The sequence below is a fragment of the Ovis aries genome, chromosome 4 (assembly GCF_016772045.2).
Source record: "Ovis aries strain OAR_USU_Benz2616 breed Rambouillet chromosome 4, ARS-UI_Ramb_v3.0, whole genome shotgun sequence".
Lineage (NCBI taxonomy): Eukaryota > Metazoa > Chordata > Mammalia > Artiodactyla > Bovidae > Ovis > Ovis aries.
In genome coordinates this window covers 78,111,828-78,135,211 of record NC_056057.1, presented here as the reverse complement: position 1 = coordinate 78,135,211, position 23,384 = coordinate 78,111,828, and the positions used below count along the sequence as shown (strand labels likewise).

At 49.5% G+C, this 23,384-nt stretch overlaps 1 protein-coding gene across 1 annotated transcript in view; it reads left to right on the top strand.

Annotated features, from left to right (window-relative positions):
• RAMP3 (receptor activity modifying protein 3) overlaps window positions 1-22,528 on the top strand; it is a 49,316-nt gene extending 26,788 nt beyond the window's left edge. The window contains exons 4-5 of the transcript XR_009600506.1: window positions 12,866-17,621; window positions 18,860-22,528. The gene's annotated coding sequence lies outside the window, so the exon portion shown is untranslated. The remainder of the gene's footprint in view (window positions 1-12,865; window positions 17,622-18,859) is intronic.
• The last annotated feature ends 856 nt before the right edge of the window (window positions 22,529-23,384 follow it).

The window sequence follows — 23,384 nt, the reverse complement described above, 5'->3', positions numbered from 1 at the left end:
AAGAGAGCTTGGGGCAAAGTCACCCCAAGGGTTCTAACCTGAGGAAAGAGGACCCCAGGCAACAGCGAGGGAGTGAGAGAACCAGTTTCCAGAAGGCATCAAATGCTACTGAGGGATCCAGTTCACAGAAACCAAGAAGAATTCCTGGGGTGTGGTCAGGTGGGAATCCTTGGACCCCTCCCAGAACCATCTCCTGTCTTGGAAAGCAACAGGATCAAGAATATGTCACCCACGGTGGGAAGATTAAGTGGATTCATTTGGGTCCTCATGGAGGGAGGGACACTCCTGACCTCTTGATGTCCCCCCAACCCCAGACAGCAGGCTGTGACTACACAAGGAATGCTTTTGGGAGACTGATCCTGCTGGCACTGTTGAAGATTCCAGAAAGCAGAGCTGGTGGATGACCGGTGGGCCAGTGGGTTGGGGGCTTGGGTGGTCATGAAGGGTGTGGGAAGGGTGTTGAGGGGCAGGCGGGCAGCCACCAGCTCAGGACTACAAAAATCCAACCAGAGATCTCAGAAAGGTATTAAACAGAGAGGCGGCCCCTTGGCAGGAGACTTGTGGGGACAAATTTGAGGGATGGAGTAAGGAGTCTTGTCAATGCAGAGGCTCCCCCCACACTCCCGCCCCCTTAGTGGCTGGTCTAGCCTCTGGCAAAGCAGACCCATCCTTTCCCCATGAGAGGGGTTCTGAGTGGAGGGAAGTTGGATGTCCTCTTGGGGAGCAGGAGTTCCCGACAGGGAGGCAGAGATGAGCAGGGGGAAGGGGGCCATTGAGATGTGTGAGCAGTAGCCAGGAGGCCAGAGTTAGCCTGATAGAGGGATGGAGGACTCGAGGGGAGAGCAGTGGAGGGTGGAGGTGGACAGACCATATGGAGCTGGGTGGGACAAGGTGAGGATTTGGTTTTCATTCTGAGTCATTATAGTCACATATAGGTGGAGCACACCATAGGTGGAGCCAAGGTACCGAGTAGCATTGAAACGATAAAGGCATGCTCCAGTTATCATGGTTAAAATCACTCCTTCATATTTACTGTTATTTAATGAGAAGGAGTGGGACTTTCTGAGTGATGCAGCTGTCTATAAGGCTTTTAAATGTAATTTTTAACCACAAAGCTTATACTGTTTATACAAATAGCACATGTGGTCTCTTAGAGCTTTTTAAATGGTTAAAAATAAAAGCTTACTAATGGAGGGAAAAAAAGTGGATTCATTTGGAACTTCCCTGGTGGGCCAGTGGTTAAGAATTCATCTGCCAGTGCAGGGGACATGGCTATGATCCCTGGTCTGGGAAGATTCTACATGTCTCAGGGCAATTAAACCTCTGCATCAGAACCTGCAGCCTGCAACTACTGAGCCTGCGTGCTGCAACTGCTGAGGCCCTAGCACTTGAATCTATTTCTGAAGAAAGGGAAGCCACTGTAACGAGAAGCTTGTGCACTGTAAGGAAGAGTAGCCCCTGCTTGCCAAAACTAGAGAAAGCCCATGTGTAGCAGTGAAGATCCAGTACAGCCAAAAATAAATAAAGAAGCAAAATAAAAAAAGTGGATGCACTTATCTTGTAAAATTGTCATTGTTCTGTCGATCAGTCATGTCCGAGTCTTGGCGACCCCATGGACTGCAGCATGCCAGGCTTCCCTGTACATCACCAACTCCTGGAGCTTGCTCAAACTCATGTCCATAGAGTTGTGATGCCATCCATCCATCTCATCTTCTGTTGTCCCCTTCTCCTGCCTTTGACATTTCCCAGCATTGGGGTCTTTTCCAAAGAGTCAGTTCTTCCCATCATGTGGCCAAAGTATTGGACTTTCATCTGCAGCATCAGTCCTTCCAATGAATATTCAGGACTGATTTCCTTTAGGATGGACTGATTTGATCTTGCAGTCCAAGCGACTCTCAAGAGTCTTCTCCAACACCACAGTTCAAAAGCATCAATTCTTCAGTGCTCAGCTTTCTTTATAGTCCAACTCTCCCATTCATTGGTCTTCCCTCATAGCTCAGTTGGTAAAGAATCTGTCTGCATTGCAAGAGACCCCAGTTCGATTCCTGGGTCAGGAAGAGCCACGGGAGAAGGGATGGGCTACCCACTCCAGTATTCTTGGGCTTCTCTGGTGGCTCAGCTGGTAAAGAATCCACCTGCAATGCGGGATACCTAGGTTCGATCCCTGGGTTGGGAAGATCCCCTGGAGAAGGGAAAGACTACCCACTCCAGTATTCTGGCCTGGAGAATTCCATAGACAGTATAATCCGTGGGGTGGCAAAGAGTTGGATATGACTGAGTGACCTTCACTTTCACTCCAATCCATACATGACTACTAGAAAAACCATAGCTTTGACTAGACGGACCGTTGTTGCAAAGTAATGTCTCTGTTTTTTAATATGCTATCTAGTTTGGTCATAGCTTTTCTTCCAAGGAGCAAGGAGCAAGTGTCTTTTAATTTCATGGCTGCAGTAACCATCTGCAGTGATTTTGAAGCCCCTCAAAATAAAGTCTCTCGCTGTTTCCATTGTTTCCCCATCTATTTGCCATGAAGTGATGGGACCGGATGCCATGATCTTTGTTTTTTGAATGTTGAGTTTTAAGCCAGCCTTTTCACTCTCCTCTTTCACCTTCATCAAGAGGTTCTTTAATTCCTCTTCATTTTCTGCCAGAGTGGTGTCATCTGCATATCTGAGGTTATTGATATTTCTCCCAGAAATCTTGATCCCAGCTTGTGCTTCATCCAGCCCAGCGTTTAGCATAATGTACTCTGCACAGACGTTAAATAAGCAGGGTGACAAAATACACAGCCTTGATGTACTCCTTTTCCAATTTGGAACCAGTCAATTGTTCCATGTCAGGTTCTAACTGCTGCTTCTTGACCTGCATACAGGTTTCTCAGGAGGCAAGTAAGGTGGTCTGCTATTCCCATCTCTGAGACTTTTCCACAATTAGTTGTGATCCACAGTCAAAGGCTTTAGCGTAGTCAGTGAAGCAGAAGTAGATGTTTTTCTGGAATCCTCTTGCTTTTTCTGTAGCTGAAGCCAATAGAACCAGGAGGGGGAGGAGGAAGCTGCCAGAGGAAGAGGTTCGGCTGAATGGTTCCAGTGTCCATCAGGCAGTTTCCAGGAAGAAGAAAGAAGCCCCCAGATGTCTTCATGTCTTTGACCATAACTGGGTGTCAGCATCTGACAGGCTGACGCTGTTCCTGAACCCTGTGGGAGCAGGGATGCTAAGTGTGGCTGCACATGTGCCCAGGACCCAGGCTCCTCTCAGAAGTGATTGATAAGGGGCCCCAGGAAAGTTCCTGGTCCAGCCCTCAGTCAGCAGAGGACACAGGATGGCAGCGGAAGAGGACCTACAGAAGCTGCCAGAACCGGGTCACTGGGACTTTGGTGACTGGTCATGCCTGAGCAGGAACAGAGGGTCAGATGGGGTCAGGACAAGCGAGGCTGGAGGGGAGGCCAGGTGAGACTCAGGCTTGGACTTGGGAGGCTGTAGGAGGGGGCATTTGCTGAGGAGGAAGGTGGGGGTTGGGGTCCCCCCACACTTGCCTCTTGGTGAGAACCCTCCTTGTCCGGAGGCTTGGCTCTCAATGTCATAAGGTTCTGGACAAAACTGTGATGAACTGCAGAGTCAGTGGGCCCATGTGTCCGGTGGACTCTGATAAAGGCTGTCTGGCCTTGCTGTGTGCTCGGGGTGGGGGTGGGGTGGCACTGCCCCTTCCCTGAACTGGGTTTGACTAAAGGCCCTAGCAGCTTGGAGAGTGGGCGGGTTTCTCCCCATCACTCTGCTCTGCCAGCTTCTGCAGTAGCTTCTGTGTGGCCACCCCTCCGGCTGGCCAGGCTCTCCCTCTGAGTTCGGATGCCGGCTCCTCCCACCGTGCCCCAAGGACCATGGGGACAATCACAGGATACAGAATACTTATGCGTGGTTCCCAGAACGCAGTGGACATTCAGGAAGGACATGCTATTGTTCGTTCCTGGAAGGCCAGGTCCCATGTTCCTCCTCTGGTAGCTTTGTTGTTGGGAAACACTCTGATTTCTGGTGAAAGGAGCCACCGAGATTCAGCCTTCGCACGGCCCCCTCCCTGTCCGTGTCCCTCTGTCTCCCTCCCTGCAGGCCCAGGGGCCCACGCTGCTTCTATCTCCTGGGTCACCCATTTTTTCTTCTTATGGGAATAGAACACCATCTCCCCAGCTCCAATTCCTGGTGTCCCCAAAATTTGTCCTGTGAATTGAAGAATTCACTGTTAGGAAACAAGCAAAGAAGGGAGAAGAAAGGAGAAATACAGGGTTCAGAATCTCCCAAAATGTTTTCACTTTTGTCCTGGTTCCTGGACCCTTTTCTGAGGTCATTCTGCTTGCAGGTGAGGCTCTCCTGATTGAAGAGGGGCTAGGATAGGGGGCTAGGATGGGGTTGCAGCCGTGAAGATGGGGGGCTGGGATGGGGGCCTGTCCTGAGTGGTGAGGGGCTGTGATGGAGGGCTGTCTTGAGTGATGAGAAATAATGTGATCATTATTTAAAAAAAAATTTTTTTCTGTCTGCCTCTATACATCCTTTCGTTTTGTTGTTTGTTATTTAGGCTCTCAGTCGTGTCTGACTCTTTGTGACCTCCCATGGATTGTGGCCCACCAAGCTCCTCTGTCCATGGGATTTCCCAGGCAAGAATACTGGAGTGGGTTGCCATTTCCTCCTCCAGGAGATCTTCCTAACCCAGTGCGGAGGATTCCAATTCCACAATGATTAGGCCACTTGAAGTTGTTCCCCAGCTCAATGATGGTTTGTTTTTTTCTTAAAAAGTTAATTAATTAATAGATCTGGCTGTGCTGGGTCTTTGTTGCCGAGGGGCCTTTTCTCCAGTTGCAAGGAGCAGGGGCTACTCTCCAGCTGCAGCGCAGGCTTCTCCTTGCAGTGGCTTCTCTTGTGGATCACAGGCCCTAGAGCATTTGGGCTTCAGTAGTGGCAGCGCACAAACTCAGTAGATGACTTTTACACATATGAAAAGGTATTCAACCTCACCATAATAAGAAATACACAGTTTAAAATATATGACCATATCATCATTCATTCTTCACTGATAAGACTGGCAAAAATCTAAAATTGATAATACATTGTGTGTGGGAGGATTGGAGGAAACAGTTCTCGCCTGTGTTGCTGGTGGGGATGTAGATTGGTATAGTCATTGTAGAGGGCACTTCGGCCATATCTGTCAGCCAGAACTAGAAATGCATATACTTTTGGTCCGCAGTTTCACCTCAACAAATTCAGCTTACTGACATACTTACATGTATATGTATATGCATATGTGTATGCGCATGCATTCACTATATTCACTAGAGCAGAAGTTTGGGAGCAACCTAAGTGTTCAGGAGCAGAACACTAGTTAATCGAAAGGTGGTGCATTTGATGTGTGTGGAGCTTCATGCGAGCTTCATGGTGTGTTGTCAGCTTCAGGGCATTATGCATTTCACGGCTCCTAGTGGACCCAGTCCAGGGATGGACATGGGAAAGGAGATTGACTTCTCATTTTATACTTTGTCATCTTTAAATATCGAACATGTGCATGTATTATTAATGACAAAAATAGTATTTAAAATGTGTTGCTGAATCTTGTTGAATTCCTCTTTATTAACCTGACCCCACTGCTACATCTGTCCAATCTCCAGGCCTTATTGATTCTACTATCTAAAGTTTTCTCAAATCTGTTTCTATTTCTATCCATTCCCTTTCCCATTTCTGCCTCCCTCTCTCCTGCAAGGAGAGCTGCTGGACAGGAAGAACACAAGCTGGAATCAAGATTGCTGGGAGAAGTATCAATAACCTCAGATATGCAGATGACATCCCCCTTATGGCAGAAAGTGAAGAGAAGCTAAAGAGACTCTTGATGAAAGTGAAAGAGGAGAGTGAAAAAGCTGGCTTAAAACTCAACATTCAAAAAAGTAAGATCATGGCATCCAGTCCCATCACTTCATGGCAAATAGATGGGGAAACAATGGAAACAGTGAGAGACTTTATTTTGGGGGGCTCCAAAATCACTGTAGATGGTTACCATGAAATTAAAAGATGCTTGGTCCTTGCTCCTTGGAAGAAAATCTATGACCAACCTAGATAGCATATTAAAAAGTAGAGATATTACTTTGCAACAAAGATCTGTCTAGTCAAAGCTATGGTTTTTCTAGTAGTCATGTACGGTCTGGTGTGAAAGTGAAAGTGAAAGTCGCTCAGTCAGGTCTGACTCTTTGCCACCCCACGGATTATACTGTCTATGGAATTCTCCAGGCCAGAATACTGGAGTGGGTAGTCTTTCCCTTCTCCAGGGGATCTTCCCAACCCAGGGATTGAACCTAGGCATCCCTCATTGCGGGTGTATTCTTTACCAGCTGAGCCACCAGAGAAGCCCAAGAATACTGGAGTGGGTAGCCCATCCCTTCTCCCGTGGCTCTTCCTGACCCAGGAATCGAACTGGGGTCTCTTGCAATGCAGGCGGATTCTTTACCAACTGAGCTATGAGGGAAGACCAATGAATGGGAGAGTTGGACTATAAAGAAAGCTGGGCACTGAAGAATTGATGCTTTTGAACTGTGGTGTTGGAGAAGACTCTTGAGAGTCGCTTGGACTGCAAGGAGATCAAATCAGTCCATCCTAAAGGAAATCAGTCCTGAATATTCATTGGAAGGACTGATGCTGCAGATGAAAGTCCAATACTTTGGCCACTTGATGGGAAGAACTGACTCTTTGGAAAAGATCCTGATGCTGGGAAATATTGAAGGCAGGAAGAGAAGGGGACAACAGAAGATGAGATGGTTGGATGGCATCACTGACTCTATGGACATGAATTTGAGCAAGCTCCAGGAGTTGGTGATGTACAGGGAAGCCTAGCATGCTACAGTCCATGGGGTCGTAAAGAGTCAGACACGACTGAGCGACTGAACTGAACTGAACTCTGGCAAAGTGCAATTTAAAGGCCTCACGTCCAGGTGGCGCTAGTGGTAAAGAACCTGCTTGCCAATGCAGGAGACAGAAGAGAAGTGGGTTCAGTCTCTAGGTTGGGAAGATCCCTTGGAGGAGGGGATAGCAACCCACTCCAGTATTCTTGCTTGGAGAATCCCTATGAACAGAGAGGCCTGGTGGGCTATAGTCCATAGAATCACAAAGAGTCGGACACGACTGAAGCAACTTAGCATGCACACATTGTTTGTGGAGTCTCCCTGACGTTCTTCCCCTGGTATGAGCTCAGTTCTACATATATTAGGTTTGGAGTGCTTGGGTTACACATCTGAAACTGGAGCTCAGGAGAGATTTAGATCAGAGATGCAGATTTGGGAGTCATTAGGTACATTCGTGGCTGTGTTCTTGGGCACATGAGTTGACTGGTGGTTACCAACCAGAAATGCTAGGGTTTTCGTCTAGTACTGAGAATTGGGAACTGCTGTTTCTGGGATGGAATCTGGTTGTCAGGGGTAGTTTCTCCTAGGCCTCCAATTTGATATGGGGCTTCTGAATAGCTACAGGAGCTGTAAAAACGTAGTGAACTGCATCTAGCAGGATTTCCTCTGCCTGCCCAGGAGGCTGCACAGTGTGTGTTTTCCCACAGTTTGGATGTCGTCCAGAAGCCCCTCCCATGCCCACAGTGCAGGGCTCTGCAGAGAGACGGCGTTTCCCTCCATTGTCTCCTGGGACACCCCAGAGAGCTTCCAGTTGAGCAGCACGTCCACGCATGACACAGCTGCTGCGTGATGCCCCTGAGCTCAATGTGGGAGCCAGCCTGGTGGGAAAGCGTGGGTGACAGGTCTGACCCCAGTGCCTTTGCTCGGTGTAGCAAGGCTCTGACATCACCCAGCCTGGACATGGGAAGAAAGCCTGGCCCTTCTGAGGGCTGCTTGACCTGAGGGTCAGGATGGAGCCACGTTGAGTGTGAACTTTAAACAGGAAACAGGCAGGTCTGTCCTGGAAGCCTCTTGTCCTCTTGCTGAATGGCCATAGTTTCCTCCCAGAGAGGAGAAACCCTGAACCTGAAGCAGCAGAGCTGAAGGCCATAATGAATGGGCTGGCACAGCCGAGCCACAGGCACATCCCGTTCCTCTCGGGCTATATTAACACCTCCAGCCTTCAGTCTGAATCCCTTACCTCCCCTGAAGATCCGATAGGGCCAAAATCCCCTGTGCACACTGTACTGTGAATGATGGTGGTGGCTATTCAAACATCAGACTGAAAGATTGTTGCTGAGCCATGAAAGACACCGGGATTCTTGGCCTCCAGAGGTGAGGAATTCAATCCGGGGCCAGTGATGAGGCTTGATCATTCAGAGCTTTTTTGTAACAAAGTTTTATTAAGGTAGAAAAGAGATAGAGAAAGCTTCTGTCATAGACATCAGAAGAGGTCAGAAGGAGTGCCCCCCTGCTAGTCTTTAGCCAGATGTTATACAGCTACAATCAGGCTGCTAATTAGAGAAAGGGAATGTCTCAAAACTCAGAGACTGGCACCAGGCCCCTCACCCACAACATGCATTTTGAGATAACATTGGCACAAGGTGACTCATCCTGGGTCATAAAACAATTGACATGAATCTTGATGAAAGGTAGGTTTCCAAGTAAATATATAGTTTCATTAACATAGATTAGGAGAACAACGTATGAGTAAAACATACTGGTTTGTTGAGCCCTTATTGGTCTGAGTCTTAAGCAGAACCCACCTGAAGAAAGACAGAGTCTAGGGTACATACATAGTTCATTAACATAGCTTAAGAAAAACATTCCCATAAAAAATGCATTGGTTAGCTCAAGGTTTGAGAAAAATTAAGTTCAGGTGGAATCAGGTGTCTTTATGGCAACACAGAAGTTTTAAGAGAAACCTCCTTTTAAATTTGTATCAGTTCAGTTCAGTCGCTCAGTCGTGTCTGACTCTTTTGCGACCTCATGGACTGCAGCATGCCAGGATTCCCTGTCCATCACCAACTCCCGGAGCTTACTCAAACTCATGTCCATAGAGTTGGTGATGCCATCCAAGCATCTCATCCTCTGTTGTCCCCTTTTCCTCCTGTCTTCAGTCTTTCCCAGCATCAGGGTCTTCTCCATTGAGTCAGCTCTTCCCATCAGGTGGCCAAAATATTGGAGTTTTATCTTTAGCATCGGTCTTTCCAATGAATATTCAGGATTGATTTCCTTTAGGATGGACTGGTTGTATCTCCTTGCAGTCCAAGGGACTCTCAAGAGTCTTCTCTAACACCACAGTTCAAAAGCATCAATTCTTTGGCACTCAACCTTCTTTATAGTCCAACTCTCACATCCATACAAGATAGACTACTGGAAAAACCATAGCTTTGACTAGATGGACCTTTGATGGCAAAGTAATGTCTCGGCTTTTTAATATGCTGTCCAGGTAGGTCATAGTTTTTCTTCCAAGGAGCAAGCATCCTTTAATTTCATGGCTTCAGTCACCATCTGCAGTGATTTTGGAGCCCCCCCAAAATAAATCTGACACTGTTTCCACTGTTTCCCCATCTATTTCTCATGAAATGATGGGACTGGATGACATGATCTTAGTTTTCTGAATGTTGAGTTTTAAGCCAACTTTTTCACTCTCCTCTTTCACTTTCATCAAGAGGCTCTTTAGTTTTTCTTCGCTAAATTTAGTTCTTCTTAAATTTGTATAGAGAAGGGAAAAAATCTGACACTTAGTTTGTTTCCTCCTGCTGCTTGAGAGAGATAAACAAATGTCTGACACTTGCAGCTTATTTCCTTTGTTTGGAGGCCGCTAGCCTTCCTGCCTGTTACCCTCTCAAGACCAATGCACGTCTGTTTCCCCATCATCAGGTAGTCCTGTGGGCTCCCTCCTGCTGGCTTCATTCCACTCAGATAACAGATATGACAAAAACAATCACTGCTTGATTTTGAGTTTCAAGACTGCCTTGAATTTCTATTGAGGCAACAGGTCTAGAGAGACAGGCTTCATTGTGCTTGAAACGGGACGTCTAAACTCCACACCTTTCAGGCAAAGCTCAGGGTTCTGAGGACATGGTGTGTTGTCAGAGGGGTGCCTGCAGCAAAGAGATGGGGAGCAGTAACTGAAAGCTTGGAGATTGGCAGGCCTGAGTGGGTTGCCCAACCTGATCACAGTAACCCCCTGTTTCTTCCTCAGTTGGGAGAGAACCCCAGGTAGGGCATGGAAAGTCATGGACAGGACTTTATATTGAAGTTAAATAGGTGGATTAACATGGTCATTTACCTAAACTGCACTAAACCCACCCAGGAGGAACAAGAGGATGAGGAGAATAACAGGAAACCACAGATGAGGAGAGCCAGAGGCACATTTTGGAGCTGGAAGTGGGTGGACTTTGCAAAGTGGAGGGAAGTAAGACCTAAAAGTGGAGTCTGGGTGGGCCAGGCTGACAGGAGGCAAGTTGGGGGAGGGACCTCAGGACTTGGAAGGAGGCAGGGTGCCAGTGTGGGTGGTGGGCTGGCTCTGTCTGTGGGGTGAGCAGTGAGGCCTCCACACCCTCTCCCCTCCACAGGAGACCCTGGCGACTCCAGCGGGGCTGAGGGGTAAAGGTGAGGGCCCAAGTTGGGAGGTGAGGCCCAACCACTTCCCTTGCTCCTCCCTGGAATGTTTCTCACTTCTGCGGAGGTCGGACAACACCCCTAGAGGAAGCCAGCCAGTGAGGAGGCCAGAGTCATGGATGCTGACCTCTGGGCCCCTGTCCAGTGAGGCGGTGGGGCTCATCCATCCCCAGGCCCTGCCTTTTTTGTTGGAGCCTCCCACTAGTGTTTCAATGTTTTCCTTCTAAATAGTCACAGATGCTCCAGGGTCTGATGACTTTCCCAGAGACCCTCCGTGATATTGTGATGTACAAGAAGAAATACATGTTCTTTGTTCTGTTTATGGCCCAGAGCTCTTCAAACCCTTGTAATTTCTTAAGAGGAGAGATTGATAGAAGTGTCTCTAGTTATGTTAATGAAGTGATTTTGGAAAAGCAACCTCCAGATGGGGCTGGCTGCCAGGGGATCCAATCTTGGAATCACGTGATTAGAGGGTAGGAAATTGCAATCCTAACACCCCAACACCCTACCTACTGGAAGGGAAGAAGAGTTGGAGGCTGACTCAGTCACCAATGGCCAGTGATTTAATCAATGCTGCCTATGTAATGAAGCCTCCATAAAAGCCCCAAAGAATAGGGTTCCGAGGCTTCCACTTGGTGAGCACTTGGAGATTCAGAGATTCAGGGTGAGGAGAGGGTGTGGAAGCTCCGCCCCCCTTTCCCACGCCTTGCCTGCACATCTCCACTATCTGGACGTTCCTGAACTACATCCACTTGGGGGTTCCCAGGTGGTGCTAGTGGTAAGAACCTGCCTGCCAATGCAGGAGATGTAAGAGACGTGGGTTTGATCCCTGGGTTGGGAAGATCCCCTGGAGGAGGGCATGGCCATCCAGTCCAGTATTCTTGCCTGGAGAATCCCATGGACAGAGGAGCCTGGTGGGCTACAGTTCACAGGGTGGCAGATTTGGACACAATCGAAGCCACTTAGCATGCACACATATTAAACTGGTGATCTAATGAATAGATGGGTTTCCTAGGTTCTGTGAGCCACTTTAGCAAGTTAATATCAAGCCTGAGGAGGGAGTGGGTCGTGGAACCTCTAGTTTAGAGCCAGCTGGTCAGAAGTACTGGTGACAACCTGGGTTTTCCACTGGCATCTAAGGGAGAGGGTCAGTCCTGTGGGATCTGACCTTATCTCCAGGTAGATGGTGTCAGGAGTGAGTGAAATTGTAGGACACCTTGTTGGCGTCAGAGAATTACCTGGATGTATGTGTGGGTCCCCACCTCCAAACCTGACACACACGTTGGCAACTGGTGATGGGAATCCCAGCTTCTAACCTGAAACACAGTGACTGGAACAAACACAGCCGACTGAGGCACTGGGAGGGCCCTGAGACTGTGGGGAGGGTGGGGGGAGCACAGATATCACCACCACCACCACCACCAGCCCTAGAGTTACTGCCCCCAGCAAGACAGCAGGCCTGGTGTCCACCCCACTGGATGCCTTTGAAGGACAATTCAGAAGGCAAGAGAGACACAAAAGCAAAGCACCCAGGGGAAGGGTGGACAGGAACAGCTGTCCCCGCTCACTGTTCTCACCCGTGTCCCATGCACCCGTCGTGTCTCTTCCTGTTCTCCCTGTGGCCTCTGTCTCTGCCTCTTCTTATCTCTGCTGTCCCTAGTGTGCTGAACTGGTTAGGGAACAAGGGGTCCCCACGCATCTTCAGTAGACTCTTGCTTCTCTCATTGGCAATCACTCTATTGGTGTGGGCGACTGAAAAGAGTAAATACATATGTTCTCCAGGCTGCAGGTTGAGGTAGATGAAGCAGTGGGGACTGCATGTTGGATCAGCCAACAACCTGGTACATTGACTTGGTTATTCTCTTCCTGAGGATGCCAGGGTTGTCTGCAATCAATACCTTGCTGCCGCCCAGTACCTGGCGATGGACATCCTCCACAGACCCCTTCTTGGAGCCCTGTGAGGGTCTCTCTGGAGGGTCTGCTCTGCAGCAGAGTTCCTGGTTGTGGGCATGCATCCGCTTCACCTTCTGAGTGCTGCGTATTGCTTTCCGAGATGACCAAATCCAGTTTATTCTTCTAGTGGAGCAGGAGGATTCCCATTTATTTACATCTTAGCCAGCACTTGGCATCATACCGCTTCTGACTTTTGTGTATGATGCTATTGGGTAGAAACTGGTCTCTCCTTTTAAAAGCTGTGCTTTTTCCTATTACCAGTGACGTCCCACTGGTGTCCCATAGACTCATTAGCCAACTGGGCTTCCTTTCCCGTAATTCCTGTTCACCCCGTCTATCTGCTGGAGTTTCTGACATTGCATCATTCATTCCAGGAATTCCCCGCAGTCCAGATTTCACTGTCAGCCTGAGATGTGGTTTCACCCATTCATCTGAAGCTGGTGTTCATCACTGGACAGAGTCCTTCATATGGATGCCATCAAATCCATCCCTTCTTCACTTTGTGGTCATGCTTTTATTTAAGAAGACTTTACTTATTATTTTCATTTTATTTAAGGAGACTTGCCACATCCCTAGTGATGAAGATACTCTTCCCATGGCTTTATAACCATACCTTTCCAAGTGAGGTCTTTAATATGCCTGGTTTCCACCTTTGTAAATGTTGTGATGTCAGGTCTGGCTTTGTGTATCTCCATGTCAGGAACAAGGAACAAAACCTCCCACAAAACTGTCCTTTCTCCTCTGCTTTCTGGTGTTGCTCCCTCCCATATTGAGCTCCTCACTTATTTAACTTATATGCAGAGTGCATCATGAGAAACGCTGGGATAGAAGAAGCACAAGCTGGAATCAAGATTGCTGGGAGAAATATTAATAACCTCAGATATGCAGATGACACCACCTTTATGGCAGGAAGTGAAGGGGAACTAAAAAGCCTCTTGATGAAAGTAAAAGAGAAGAGTGAAAAAGTTGACTTAAAGCTCAACATTCAGAAAACAAAGATCATGGCATCTGGTCCCATCACTTCATGGGAAATAGATGGGGAAACAGTGTCAGACTTTATTTTTTGGGGCTCCAAAATCACTGCAGATGGTGACTGCAGCCATGAAATTAAAAGAAGCTTACTCCTTGGAAGGAAAGTTATGACCAACCTAGATAGCATATTAAAAAGCAGAGACATTACTTTGCCAACAAAGGTCCATCTAGTCAAGACTATGATTTTTCCAGTGGTCATGTATGGATGTGAGAGTTGGACTGTGAAGAAAGCTGAGCACCAAAGAATTGATGCTTTTGAACCATGGTGCTAGAGAAGACTCTTGAGAGTCCCTTGAACTGTAAGGAGATCCAACCAGTCCATTCTAAAGGAAATCAGTCCTGGGTGCTCATTGGAAGGACTGATGTTGAAGCTGAAACTCCAATACTTTGGCCACCTCATGTGAAGAGTTGACTCATTGGAAAAGACCCTGATGCTGGGAGGGACTGGGGGCAGGAGGAGAAGGGGATGACAGGAGATGGCTGGATGGCATCACTGACTCATGAGGTACATGAGTTTGAGTAAACTCTGGGAGTTGGTGATGGACAGGGAGGCCTGGCGTGCTGTGATTCATGGAGTCGCAAGGAGTCGGACATGACTGAGTGACTGAACTGAACTGAACTGAACAGGGGCCTTTGTCTGTTTTGGAGCAGGATCAGCTTATCTTTGAGATGAGTTATCAGGAAGAGCCCTGATTGGGTCATTCTTGTGGATTTCCTGGCCCAACATGTGCACAGAGAAAGCTGTTAGTCTAGGGAAAGGAAAAAGGGAGGGAGAAGACACCAGCTAGAATCCATTTTGACTGAGAGATGCATGCTCACATCAGGACCAAATATGGAGATGACTGGCCAGAGACCAACCCAGAAAATGCCCCAGATAAGCAACCTAAGCTGCCCCTATGGGGTTCAACTCACTCTGAGCTCATCTCTGTGCTCTTTCGCATGTATTTTTTTTTTCCACATGTACTTTGCTTCAAATAAACACTTTTTATCATTTTCGCAATGTTGGTTTATTCACTGAATGTTTTCTTCAGTGAAGACAAGAACCAAGGTCCTTCTTCCAGCTTTTCACCTCTGAAGTTAGTCTGAGTGCCTGGGAGAGCAAATATCCCTCTATTTTTTTTTCCAAAGGGCTCAGAGCTGTCTGCAGATCTTTTCTGTCCTATATGAATTCTAGAATGGGCTTGTTTGCGTTCTTCCAGCTGGAGTTTTGCATGGAATGGTACTGAATTTGTAGTTTATACAACTGCAACTTTACACATACTTGTGTTAACAGCCTGACTGCTTCTTACCTTCTGCGTGGAGCCCAGGGTTGGGGCAGTGGTACAGCTGCCTCTATGTCTGTGACTACAGCACTAATGCACTCAGCATGTGGGCTGCAGAAGGAGCCCACCAGGGCCTTGTCGGGTGAGTCCATGTTAAATAATGATGCCTGTGAAAGTGCTTTGCAAACCTGGAGGCAGCATGCAGAGGGGTGCAAACCATGGGTCAGTGCAACACGGGGCTCAGTTCTGTTTCTCCCTCCCTGGGTGTGCGGCCTCAGGCAGATAAGGGCTGGCTTCCTCACCTGCTTCATGAGAGATACCTGCAGTCCAGGGTCACTTGGGAAGCACCGTGTATGCATCAGCTATTAGCATTATTATTGAAGCTGATGTGAAGGTAAAATGATACTAATTCTATTTAAAAATCCACCTCCTGATGGCTAATGTGAATCTGCTGGCAGGTTCCTTTGGCACACTTGATGTGTTTTCCATCTGTCTTAGTCAGCTCGGTTGCCATAACAACATACTACAGACTGGCGGCTGAAACCGCATTGATGTCTCACAGTCTGGAAGCTGGAAATCCGAGATCAGCAGGGCTGTGTTCTGGTGAGGGGCCTCTTCCTGGCCTGTCGATGGTTGCCTTCCTGCTGTGTTCACACATGTCAGAGAAACAGAGAAAGCGCAAGAAACAGCCCTGGTGTCTTCCTTTTATAAGGCCACCAGTCCTCTGAGATTAGTGCCCCATCCTCATGACCTCATTTAACCTTAATCATTTTCCTGAAAGCCCCACCTCTTTTTCTAAAACTCACACTGGGGATACAGCTTCATCTCATGAATTTTGGGAGACACAATTCAGTCCATTGCACTTTCCTATGGTAACAGGATACAGAGGTGGAAATGTTTCCCTGTCTGTTTGGCTGAGACCCCAGGACCTCAGGGGCCCACTGACTCCCTTTGTGGAGGGAGGTGGCCGGCTGGGACTTACCTCTGAGGTAAGGCAAGGGGCAGCCGACCAGAGGGGACTCGGGGCGGTGGGGCCGCCACCTGGAGCCCTCAGGGCTGTGTTCTCAGCCCCAGTCATAAGCGGGGGATGGAGGCACAGAGTGCTCTGAGGCCCGGGGCAGAGGCTGTGTCGCATAAACTCTGTGCGCTGCTCTCAGGGAGGTCCCTGCCCCACTCTTGTTCCCCAAGGCCAGTGAGGCCCCTCCTTCCTCTTCTGCTTGCCCCAGCACAGCTGTGCCCCTCGACTCCACCTGCTTTCCATCTCAGGGTCCTCCATGCTTTTGGGGGTGCCCCTTGAGCAGGGGCCTATGCCAGGGTGGTCAAGTGTTTGCCCCTCTTCCAGCCCTTGGGCCAATGCCTTTACGTGGAAAGTACTGGAGCAGTGACCTGGCGTGGGTGGGGGAGGGTAGTGCCTGGGGTGGTGACAGCGGCTAGGTGATGGGCAGTAGGAAGACGTAGGCCTGTGCCCTAAAACAGCTCTTGTGAGAGTGCAGAGGCTATCTCATCCTGGGTCTGTCAGGGCAGCAGAGTCTGGCCAGGGTCCCGGGAAACCTGGGAGAGGGGAGCTCTTGAAATAGCCCAGGCCAGTGGTTTCCAGAGGCGCTGGGATGCCGGATCTGCGGGGGACAGGTTACATGAGGCCCAGAAGCAGGATGGTCTTCAGGCTCCTGGTGGGTCAGAGGTCCAGTGAGCCCCAGAGAAGGGCCTGTGTGGATGGAGCTCACAAAGCCCCGCATTCATTTGACATATGATGGTTCACATATGATGCTACTTAAAAAATTGTTTATTTTGAATAATTTAAAATATATTAGGAAGGTTGCAAGAAATCCCATAAACTTTTTGCTGGGATCCCCAACTGTGACCACAGCACACAAGCATGACCGTCTGGCTCTCTCTGTCTGTAGACCTACCCCTATCTGTGCACGTTAGTATATGCGCACACATGTACTTTATGTACTTCTTATGCTCCTTTATGTACATGTGTATACCAGGACAGGCTGCCACTGGACTATTGTAACTGAAAGTGGGGGCCAGCTGATTGCCACTCAAGAGCCAATAAAGAGGCAAGGTCGGTGGTAAGGAAAGTTTGCTTTGTTTCGGATGCTGGCAACTGGAGGTTGGTGGATGGACTCCTGTCCAAAGGCTGACTTCCCACCTCTGACAATCAGTAGGCATGAGCTTTTATAATAAAACAGAGGGAGGGCGCTACATGTAGGGACAACAAATCAGCTCTGACAGTCACCTTGAAATTGGCCATGCGGTGGTCAGGCCAGCATCATCTCTATTGGTTTAAGTACAGTTAATCTCTAGTTCCAGGGTTGATTTGTTCTCATGTCCCTGAGGCCAGTTCCTGGAATTGCTGCAGCTTCTGTCATGGCTACAGTCTGGTCCTCAAGCAGTTAACTTCTTGCATCCGGCGGAGGTTTCACTGTCTGTAAGACAGCTCACAGATGCATTTCCTCAGAGTATTATCTGTAGCCCTTGAAGAGGAGCTAAGGGTCCTTGACTTTGCTTAAGGACTCAACTATTATTAAATGGTCTCCTTTGACTGTTTTCCTTTGTTCCTGCATTTTCTTACATTTCTGATTAAACTTGTTCTTTGGCTTAAGTGTTTTTCACAGACAAAAGGCCGGCAGAGGACATGGGGGTGGGGCAAGGACCACAGTGTCCTGCTCCGTTTCACTGTTGCTGGGTAAAGAGATCATGAAGCGACCAGAGTGGAAACACTGTAGCTTGAACAAAAGCCGCAGACCTAGACAAAGGGAGGAGCCGTTAGACCTCCCAGATGTGCAATGAGGCCGCTTGGCTGTGAGCCTGGGTAATCCTTCAAGGAAAGGTAAGACCAACCTCGGGCTGACTCGGATCAGCAGGGCTGCCCCCCTCCCACTGCAGGCCTGGGTGCGCTCACCGGGGAGGGCTGCCTCCTCCTCCCTGCCAGCAAATGGGTGGCCACCTCCCAGTGCCTCAGGGACAAGCCTGCCCCCAGGGCAAAAAGGCAACTCAGCTGCCAGGGGAGCTTGGGGGGCCATTTCTTCCCTTCACACCCAGGGTCAAACTCACATTATACTCAGGGTCACACCCTCACACCCGGGGTCTCACAGCACACCCAGGATCACATCCACACACCCTAAGGTCACCCTCACGCTAGGCGGTCCCATTCCCTCGCTGGCCTGCTTTGGTTTCTCCTGGGTTAGGGCCTAGGCAGGCTTCGCTGAGAGCTCAGCTGATAAAGAATCCACCTGCAATGCAGGAAACCCCAGTTTGATTCCTGGGTCGGGAAGATCCCTTGAAGAAGGGATAGGCTACCCACACCAGTATTCTTACTTGCAAAATTCCGTGGACAGATGAGCCTGATGGACCACAGTCCATGGGTTTGCGCAGAGTTGGACACAATTGAGCGAGTGTCCACAGCACAGCACAGGGGCAAGGTTCTGGCCTTTCTGGGCGCTGCAGGAAGGTTGTGGCTTGGGGGCTGCCCATGTGCTGCCAATAGAAGCTTTGGTTCCTGGGAAACTGCCCTGTGTTTCCCTCCCTCTCTTTGGCCTTGGGAAATCCCCGTGGGGCTGCAGAATGGGCATCACTTGACACCAAAGTCCTGAGTCACCATGGGTGCCCCCGCCTTCCCTCCTGGCCTCGCTCCCCCAACACCACAGCCCACCTCGGAGCTCTTCTGGAGGCCCAGAGTGGGATTCTTCTTAAACCAGGCTGGTTCCAGCTGGTACAAGGCATCTTGGTGGGATGGGGGTAGGGGTAGTTGGGAAAGTTTGGAAAGAGAGGCAGTGATGGCCACTCTGGCATTTGTCCAGCGCTCTCCAGGTGTGCAAGGACACACTCACCCCCTTGGCAGCCCCTCTTGCTTGCTGTAGACTCCCTGGGGAAGTGGAGGGGGCATGGTCCCCCTGGGCAGTGGTGTGCCAGCCAGTCCTACCCCACCCATTTCCTGTGATCTGGTGGCGTTGTGCTCAGTCACGTCTGACCCTTTTGCATCCCCATGGATTGCAGCCCGCCAGGCTCCACCGTCCGTGGGATTCCCCAGGCAAGCATAATGAAGTCGTTTGCCATTTCCTTCTCCAGGGGCTCTTGCCTACCCTGGAACTGAACCTGCGTCTCCTGCACTGCAAGAGGATTCTTTACCATCTGAGCCACCAGGGAAGCCCACTTCCTGTGAGGGGAGAGCAAAGGCAGCTAGATGGGGCTGGGCGCTGAAATCCAGGCGGTTTTTCCAGGGCAGTCTCAAGGGTCCTACAGGCTGCCGAATTCTCAGCTTGGAGGACTGGACAGTCCTTTGCTGCTCAGAGACCTCCCACCCCTCAGGTGAGCACCCAAGAGATGACCAACACCCCCAAGAAGACATACCTTGTCCCCTCCCCCGCCCCAGCATCCCTCCCAAAGTCACCTAACTGTGGACCTGACATCTGGGAACACTGCAGGGAGTATGGTGTCAACGCTTTTCCTCTTCTGGGTGAACCGAGAGCTTGGCAGCTGCACTTGGCCTCTGCTGAGTGACAGGTAGCTGATGTTCCCACACAAACTGCATATAATTTTAGCTCAAAGCAGAGCCACTAATTTTTCTAGCTGCCTGGTGTGGGTTTATTGAGAGCTGAGGCACAGGGCCCTGAGGTTTTGAAGGGGTGAATGGAAGCATGTGGACTGGCCAGGCTGGGCCCTCTGGTCTGCAGGGCACTTGTTTTATAGGGGTGTCCTGAGCCTCATCCTTCCCCATACTGTGTCCCCTCCAGACCCCCAGGAAGCCTCCTGTCCTGTTCCATCAGGGTTCTGCCAGACTGTGTAGAATCCCACCTTGCAGTTTACCTGGGTTCAACCTCAGCATCTTAATTCAGAGACTGGTTGGGGGTGCTAGATGTGAGGGGCTCTCCCACAGCTGAGGCCCCTCCTCAGGGGCCTGCCTGTCTCCTGAGGTCTTGGGCCAGCCCTGTCCTGAGAGAGAGCAGAGCCCCTGGCCTGGCACCCTCCAGATGTGCCCCTCACATCTCTCTGAAGACATGGAAGCCTTGCAGTGACGTGGCCACCACTTACCCCCTCAGGAGTCTGGATTTCCAACTATGGAGGCGACCTCTGCAGACTTTGGCCACAACCAGTCTTCAGTGCATGTTGGAAGAACTGGCTGGTGGGCATTTGGCTTTTTAATAGTTAGACATTGAATATCATTATCCCATTTGTATTTCAACCTCTGCCTTTGTTGTTGTGGGCATGTCCTTCCTCACTGCACTTCCGGTCCTCGGGTGGCGGATATGCCCGCCTGGGGGCTGAGCTCTTCCTGGACCATCTGCTCTGGCTGACGGAGGGTGAGGATGCAGAGCCTGGGCTCCAAGTCAGTTCTGCCTGGGATATGGGATCAGCTTCTCATCTAAAAGTATAGGAAAACCCATGCACTCAGCCAGCCAGCAGGCAAACATTGCTCGGGTCTGCTCGGTACCAGCAACACTGTGAGATTGGTATGGGGTCTTTATTCTGGGCTCGTGGTTAAGCCTCAGGTGCAGGCTGAGAACCTGTTTTGCGGACATGACAGGACAAGCTCCGTTAGAACGGAAGGGACTGGCCTGCTACCATCTCAGAGCCTCACACCCCAACGATCTTCACTCTTGATTTCTGTGCAGTAGACTATAAGTGGCCCCAGGCAGTCATGATGCCCTTGGACTCAATAGAAACTCTCTCTAAATTCCACCCTGGACTACACCAGCCCTTAGTGGTCTGAGAGGGCTCCCCTCTGCAGACACCACAGGCTCTATTGCAGGAGGTCTGATCTGCACCACTCATGAGCCAGACCCCATCTGCATAGCAAGTTGGAGGTGATAATTGGCCAAGTTATTCAGATAATAAGAGCAAAAACACACTCTGTGTCCCAAGCCTTTAAACATTTTGGGGAAAATGGGGTTCCTGATGCTGGCAAATTAAGGGAAACTATGTTCAGAGGTGGCAGGGCAGGAGGTTTTAGTGTTGGCCTTGGGGAACAGATGGGTGCTGGGGGGGGTCACAGCATGGAGTAGGGGTGGAGCCTCTTTCTCAGTCAAGTCATTTTACAGATGTGGAAAGAGAGGCTCAGAGAGGCCAATGGAGTTGGCCCAAGGACGCACAGAGGCCCAAGGACACACAGCAAGCAAACAGCACAGCTCAGGTTGGCTGTCCAATCAGTATCATGTCTACTGACTGTGTTTCTCAGATTTGGGGTTTCTCATCTGCTCAGTTGCTCAGCTGTGTCCAATTCTTTTCAACCCCATGGACTGTAGCCTGTCAGGCTCCTCTGTCCATAGGCTTTGCCAAGCAAGAATACTGGAGTGGGTTGCCATTCCTCTCTCCAGGGAATCTTCCTGACCCAGGGATCGAATCCATGTCTCCTGCATGGGCAGGCGTGTTCTTTCCCACTGAGCCACCTGGAAAGCTTGGGAACTAGTGAACTCCAACAGGGCCTGTGCCAGGGCGTCTGAGTGAGATGGCTCACAGAGGAACAAGGATGAAGGGGCTGGCCCTCTCCGCATATGCCTGCTGGGCCCAGCAGACACTGCCTGCCCTCCCTGCGGGCTGCTCTCTGAGGTCCTCCTTCCTTGCCTATGCTCTAGTAAGCACCCTTTGGAAGCTCCCTCGATGGTCCCTGGTGAAGGTCAGTGCCTTTGTACTGGTGACTTACTTTTCTGCTTTAAGGAATTTTCATTCCCTCCTGAAGGTACTTCCCCAGCCTGATTCTCACCCTTACCAGTCATTTAGCTGATCCCCACCAACCTCCACCTCTCAGTTCTCAGTGTCCAGCAAGATGGTCTCTGCTCCCGCTAGCTGGTTCCTGGTCGCTGCTCCCTTGGGTCTCTCTTTGTCTCTGACCTCTGAGGGGGCATTACCCAGGGCTCTGTCCTCCCAGAAAGCCTCTTTTCTGTTGGCGATGTTCTGTTGGATTTAATTCAATCTCATGGTTAAAGATCACTATTAAAAATATCTTCCTCTTGCAGATAGACTAATTCATGTCAAAGCTGGATTTAACTCACTAGTGAGGAAATCTGCAAAGAAGATGAAGAGCTCTTCTAAGTTTTAACCAAGTTCTCCTTAATGGTTTGCGTTAAACATAGACCATTTGTAGAGATTTGTCTCTCTTTGGAGGTTCTGGTCTCCCTTGTGTTCTTTTTTAAAAAATTAAAAATGTTAATTATTTTGGCTGTGCTGGGTGGGTCTTTGTTGCCGTGCAGGCTTTTGCTGTCTGCTGAGAGGGACCTTCCTTGTCTCCTGTGATGTCAGCCCTAGAGCCTGAGAACATGGGCCACCTTCCTCCCGGAGCTTTGGGGGCTGAGATGCTGCCTGAGGCTACAGCCCTATTCCTGAATGATGGGCTTAGTTAAGGGCTGGATTGTGTTCCCCCAGATTCATATGTTTGAAGCCCTAATGCCCAGTACCTCAGAATATGACCTCATTTGCAGGTAAGGTCGTTGCTGATGTAGTTAAGATGAAGTCATCTTGGAGTAGGATGGTCTTAATCCAATGACTGACGTCCTTGTAAGTGGGAAATTTAAATGCAGAGGTGCACACAAGGAGAAAGCCTTGTGAAGTTGGAAGCAGACATCTGGTGATGCTTTTACGGGCTCAGAACACCAAGACTGCCAGCACACCACCAGAAGCCAGGGTGGAGGCTAGGCACAGAGTCTTTCCCACAGCCTCGGGAGAACCAGCCCTGTGGACACCTTGCTCTTGGACTTCCAGCCTCCAGAACTGGGAGAGAATAAATCTCAGTTGTTAAAACCATCTGTTTCGTGGTGCTTTGTTGTAGCAGCCCTAGCATACAAATGCAGCATCCCACTTTAGCTTCATGATACTTTTTTCCCCGAATTTATTTGTTTATTTATTTATGGTTGTGCTGCTCTTCACTGCTGTGTGGAGGCATCTCCAGCTGCAGCGAGTGGGGCTACTGTCTGTCGCGGTGCGAGGGCTTCTCGCTAAGGTGGCTTCTCTTGCTGTGGCGTGTGAGCCCTAGACGCACAGGCTTTAGGCGTTGCAGCACTCGGGCTCAGTAGCTGTGGCTTATGGGCCCCAAAGCTGGCTTCAGTAATTGTAACGCATGGGCACAGTTGCCTGTGGCGTGTGGAATCCTCCCGGACCAGGGATCGAATGTGTTTCCCCTGCACTGGCAGGTGGACTCCCATCCACTGTGCTGCCAGAGAAGTCTGCTTCACAATATTCTTAACCTTATCAGCACATGACAATCCCTATGTCCAAGTTATCATCCCAATGGAAACTTGAAAAAGAGCAAACCTGTTTTTGTATACATGTACATGTGTGATAACTCAGTTTTCAGTACTTTTTCTCTCTCTTTGTGAACTTTGATTTATTAAAAAATTTCCAGATATGGAACTTCCCTGGTGGCTCAGTGGCTAAGACTCCATGCTCCCAGTGCAGAGGGCCAGGGTTGGATCTTAGTTGGGGAACTAAGACCCCACATGCTGCAACTAAGACCCAACACACCCAAATAAATAAAAATAAAAAATAAATATTAAAAAAATTCTGGAAATCAAAGATCAATCACTAGTCAAGGACTTAGAGCCAATGAGGCATCTTGGAAGTTATATTTCAGCCAACTGTAGCCACACTCTCCTTGCTAATA